The sequence below is a fragment of the Capra hircus genome, chromosome 6, assembly GCF_001704415.2.
Source record: "Capra hircus breed San Clemente chromosome 6, ASM170441v1, whole genome shotgun sequence".
Lineage (NCBI taxonomy): Eukaryota > Metazoa > Chordata > Mammalia > Artiodactyla > Bovidae > Capra > Capra hircus.
Window position 1 is genome coordinate 6,500,821 of NC_030813.1, and position 6,000 is coordinate 6,506,820.

Sequence of the window (6,000 nt, forward strand, 5' to 3'; positions counted from 1 at the left end):
GCCTAAAACATGGCAAGCACTCAGTAAAAGTGCAAGCTAACTATAATGACAGCAAAAACACAATCTTTGATATAAAATGATATTTAACAATATAAAAAACACATCTGAAGAAAAAGTAAAAGCTGTATTGATATTTTACACCCCATTTTGTTATTCCTCCATTTCTTTAAACTGACGTATCAGTCTTGACTAAAGACTTAATCCAGATTAGTGGCATCAGATAAACTGTACAATGAATTATTAACTTCCAAATTCTAAAATCTATTAAGTCATTCTTAGTAGAAAATAAGCAGTTTCATTTGTAGAGCTATCCTACTTTAAGAAAACTTAAAATATGAAAACTAATTACAAAAAAATGTTTGGGAATGCTTCACTTTACAAGTGGATTCACCACAGTATTATTTTAAACATTCATTTACAAACTGAGCTAGAGAAAGAGAAATGAGTTACAATGTTAGAAGGCAATGCATCAGAAATAAAGTGAAAGCAATTCTGAAATAATGTAAGCAACAGAGATTTAATTTAGAAGAATTCAACCTATATACAACTTTTCAGAAAAAATTCAAAACTTCCTTAATGACAATTTTAATTCATAAAAAACACGACAACCATGCAGCCATAAACAATAACTAGCAACTTTTCTGAAGTGACTCATGTGAAATAAAAGTTCTTCAACCGTATCAACGGCTTGTAGCACGTTGGGGTATGTCACAGAACACCGCTGATGGCAGCCTACAGACCCCTTAGGATGATGTTTGTAAAAACATAAAATATAATTCATGGGATTACAATTAAAAAAGGACGAAAAAAGTGTATAAGAGTCCCAAGAAAACCAGATACATTAAAATTCAGTTCTAATCATAGACCACAGTTTGAATTATCAATCCTCAGTTAATAAAAGAACTGCTGATAGAGGACATGGATTAACTTGGAAAAGCAAAAAAGAAATACTTTTGCCTAAATATTCTATACATGTAGTATTCCTAGTATTTAAAAAAGTAACTTGCCAAGATTAGGATATTATATAGTTATTTAAAGTTTAAATAACCTTTGAAAGTTTTTATCTCTGGTAGAACATTTCTTGTTCCTACTGTGCACATACTATAATGCAAAATAACAGTTTCAGCAGGAAAATAATTTGTGATTTGACCACTGAATGTGTACATTACCTTAAAACAGAATTTTCATTTTTGAACTCTGTCTGGCTAAAAAAAAACTTCTAAATCATTATTCCCAAAATATCCTGGTACTGCACAGTTTAAAATATACACTTGACACTAAATAATGGAAAAGATCTTGAATCACAGTATTTACTAAAGTCGTTTTTTGATTTTTTAAGACAAAGAATAAACCAGATGAGAAATGGTGCCCTTCCACCATTAAAATAGCTTTCTTTGAAAAAAACCACTTTTTTGTATCTTCTAAAGAAAATATTAGTAAGTGACTATTAGTGTCAAGTTACAAGAGCTATACAAATCTACCTACATTTATAAAAACATTTTTTTAGTTAATAGGGAAAATGAAAGATCTGTTCTTGGTTGCTTATTTTTCACACTGTAGGAAAAAACACACATAACTACTGAGTTGAGTAGAATAAATCACTTTCATGTTTTATCACTAGTAATTGTAAACCTAAACAAACTGTACAGTGAGTTCATTTTGAAAACGAATAAAATTTAAAATAAAAACAAAAACCTTGTTTTTTCAGAGCATAACTAACTCCTTCCTACAGTGTGTTTGTCTATTTGAAATTATGACAACGGCAGATAAATCATATATTACTTCTGCAATATGTTTCATTTGTTTTCATTTCTTTTTGCCTAGACCATCATCATGGACTGAAAAGAATAGAACATTAAACTAACAAGAAGTATTTATTTATTTATTTATTTTCCAAGAAGTATTTAATATTAACTTAGCCACAAGTTCATTTCAATCCAAATTTTGTTAGGAATTTCTCCTTCTTTTAAATACTGAGAATTACGAACGCTTTTCTTAAAAGAACATTACTAAAAGTGAATCAGATCCTAATCACAAAGAACCTGCTAAATTTAAACATCCCTCAGAAACAGCCTTGAAAACTCACTGCAAAAAATACATATTTTCTTCCAGATAAGGAAACGTTTGGCAAGCTCTTATCTAACAAATAAAGCCTTGCAGTACATTTGCAAGCATTAATGAGGCTTCGCACTGATGGAGAAAACCTTGCAGTGGAGTAACAAAACCTCAGAGCACGCTCAAATTGCAGGCTTCAGAAACGCTCTCTGCCACACCTGTGCAAGCACTTCCTGTTCTCCAAAGATATTTAAAGTTGTTTGGTGAATGTCCCGTTGGAGAAAGAAATGGCAACCCACTCCAGTATTCTTGCCTGGAAAATCTCAAGGACGGACGAGACTGGCGGGCTACAGTCCAAAGGGTCGGAAGAGTCGGACAGGACTGGGCACACACCAGACCAGAAATGTCCACTAAATCGCCATTTAGAAGCTAAACATTAACTTCATAAATTACTACTACTAAATCACTAAGTATTGCTACTACCACTCAGAAATCACCAGTCCGAAGAGTCTCACGAATCATCTCTTCTCCAAACAGAGCAACAAAACCTCTTTAAAAAGCGGCTGCTCGAGAGGCAATGGCTTGGATAGTGAGGGGCAGGCACCAGGTAAGCGTAATATTCATAATTCCAAAGCACTAAGCGACCCAGCAGGATCCCAGGTTCCGCCTCTGGCCAGCCCTCAAACACAGCAGGAACAACCACAACCCAGTAGGTACAGGACCTCCTCCCAACGCGGTCGCCTCCAGCCTGGCCAAAGGAACCTCCGCCAGATCTGGACGCGGCGGGAGGGCTGCGTGACCTCCAGAGTCTGCCCCGAAGCGGGTGGGGGAGGAGGTCGGGGGGCAGCGAGGAGAGACACCGAGTCTGGGACTGGAACGAGGGTCTTCCAGTCAGGCCCGCGGAGGTCGCAGGTCTTTGGATCTCCAGCCAGGGACTAGTTTCGGAGACTTACCTTGAGCTCTGCCCTTTTAGCGAGAAGGGCGTGCGGTCCAGGTAGAGAAATATGGGCCTTCTACCGCCACAGGGCAATCTCCTGCTGGCCCAGCTCCGCGTCAAGCTGACACCAGGCTGACACACCAACAGCTGCCACCGAAACCGAGGCTCACCGGGAACTGGAGCAGAGGCGACTGGTCTCCGCCGCCCAGACCTCGACCCAGCAAATGGAGCATGCGCGCACGCCTCACCACCCAAAGGCCAGTCAGGCCAGTGACACCTGCGATCAACAGGTCCTGGGAGCCCCGCCCAAATCCCCGCCTCCTCGAAGCTGACCCCGCCCCCAGGCTCCAGGAGCTGGCTCCGCCCCCACGCGCGATTTCCCGGCTTTCCGGACCTGCAGATCTGTGTTCCCGCGCGGGTTCGATAGGGCTGGCGATCCAGTTGACTTGCTTTGAGCCGCGAGATCCCGCGAGAGCAGGGAGTTGACCATTTTTCTTAAGGCGGGATCGGAGCGCTGGGGTTAACTGTTGTTCGAGAAAGGAGGCTGCAGGTTGGTTTTTGTGGTGTAGAGGGAAGAAAGGAATAGTTCTTAAGGTGGAAGTGGTTATTCCGATACTCTTGGTCATTTATTTATTCATTATTTTCTAAGCTCTGGGACACGAATCCACCACAGACTGGGCTTTAAGTTGTTATTATCTTAGAAAACGACCTGTATCGCTCCTCGCCTCGAAAACCTAGGCGAATTCGCAGTTCTCTTTAGCTTTCTGTGAATCTTTACAATCTGTTTGCAGTTAAGTGATTTACATTGGCTTGAATGTATATTCCCCAACTGGTTGTTTCATGACTATTTAATAAAATGAAAGGCTTAATAAACATTGACCCGGTTAATGGTCAATTGTGAGAAAAATGTGGCTGCCTCCTTACTGTGCTTTCAACAGGTTTTAAGTTGCAAGCTAATGTTTGGGAAATGGGCGAAACTTAGTTTTGTAATAACTTGTTTCTTAGGAATGGTAGGAAAAGGAAAACCCACTGTCATCTTTAGTATAAAAGATCCCTCTCAATGAGTAGTAAGGTTTTGGAACTCACTTCAAAGCTGTTGCAGGTTCAACATACAGATTCTAAAAATTGATTTAACTAAACTCTTAAACAGGTAGGTAACTCTAAATGTCTGTTTGAAGAAACAGAAGGAGGAAACATTTTTGATTGGTATAGGCGAGTAGTACCTGTGACTGAATCAAGGAGAATTTGTTGAGCATTTATTGTTCCCTTCACTGAATTGGGCACTGAAGAAAATACAGTGAATTTTAAAATACAGTTCTTGCCCTGAGGAAGTTTAAAAGTTGGAGAATGAGAAAAAGAACTACATTTAAAAAATAGCACCATTAATTCCCCCCTTGCTTTCCCTAGTGCTACTTTCTCCTGGTTTTGCGACTAGCTCTCTGAGGCACTTTAAATATTTTTATTCTTAACTGTGCCCTCTGTGTTCCCAAACTCTCCATTTTCTTGTGTTGTTACTTCTTTTGTCTCCTTAAACAGTCTTTTCCCCACGATGGACTTAGCTACTAGATATCCTGGGCACCTGGAGAAGGAAAGAGGAACCCGGTGGGCTGCTGTCTATGGGGTCGCACGGAGTCCGACATGACTGCCGCGACTTAGCAGCAGCAGCAGCAGTAGCAGCAGCATCCTAGGCACCAAGGACTCCCAAATGGATACCTTCAGCTTAGACCCTTTTAAGCAACAGCATCTTTGGGTGTCATGTGCTGAGTCACTTCAGTAGTGTCCAACTCTTTGCAATCCTATGAACTGTAGCACACCAGGCCCCTCTGTCCATGGGATTCTCCAGGCAAGAATACTGGAGTGGATTATCATTCCCTTCTCCAGGGGATCTTCCCGACCCAGGAATCGAACCCTTGTCTCTCATTTCTTACGGCTTCTGCATTGCAGGCAGTCATATAGGTACTTATGTCCCAAATTGACTTGGACATCTTTTCTGTTCCCTACTCCTAGTGCCTATCTCTTCCCACCCATCTGGAACCTACACTGCTTTCATTCCGTATTTTAGATAATAGCACCCAGTTGCCCAAATCAAGAATCCATGTGTACCCCTATATTACATTTCCTTCACTTCCTCTGTCCTGATATCAAATTTGATTAATTCATCTCCTTAAGGATCTCTCAACCCCCGCACCCCTTTTAATCTCCACTCTCACTGTCTTAATCTATCGGCTAATCATCATCTCTCCTAATTCATCTCCCTTGGACCACTGCAATAGGCTCTAATTATTTCCCACTCCAGTCCAACATCCATGTCAGTTATAATTTTTCTAACATGAAAATATGATTACAATATTACCAAGCTTTTTTCAGGAGCTCCCCATCTCCTTCAGGACCTGGCCCCAGGCTTAATCTCATCTACTGCTCTTGCCCATTTACTCCACGCTAGCTATATAGAATTCCTTGCTCGTCTGTGTTTCTTCTAGGTTCTCTCAAGATCTTTTAGGTCTCAGTTGAATACTTATTTCATCCATGGAAACTTTCATAAATTCCTGAGACAGATTTGCCCTTCACCCTTTTTCGGTTTATTTATAACAATTATGTTGTACTATAGTTATTTCTTTGCAAATGTAACTGACAGAGCACTCTTGAAAAATAATTTGAGCTATGGATAATAAAGACTCATACCATCTCCCTGCCTCCTTTCTACATTGTAGAAGAATGCCCTTCAGTTTACCATGCTCAAGAATTTGACGAAACCGTGACTGTACAGGTTTTTTAATTCTCTAACTTCAAACTTTCTGTACTTCTTGGCATATTTAAGTACTGAGTTTTACACGGTATACTAGGTCACAAGTTAGAGTCAAATGGGCAGTCTGAAGCAAACAGATGAAAAAAAGGAAAATTGACAGTGCACTGTATTTTAGGACAGGAGTTGCTCCCAAAAAACTTTGTAGTTAGAAATGTCACAACATAAGTTTTAACTGTACTGCCTCTGAGAATTACTGCTTGTT

The 6,000-nt window shown here is 40.1% G+C and overlaps 1 protein-coding gene across 1 annotated transcript in view; it reads right to left on the bottom strand.

Annotated features, from left to right (window-relative positions):
* The window catches only part of USP53 (ubiquitin specific peptidase 53), a 57,262-nt gene extending 54,139 nt beyond the window's left edge, over window positions 1–3,123 (bottom strand). Inside the window, exon 1 of the mRNA XM_018049174.1 lies at window positions 3,009–3,123. The gene's annotated coding sequence lies outside the window, so the exon portion shown is untranslated. The remainder of the gene's footprint in view (window positions 1–3,008) is intronic.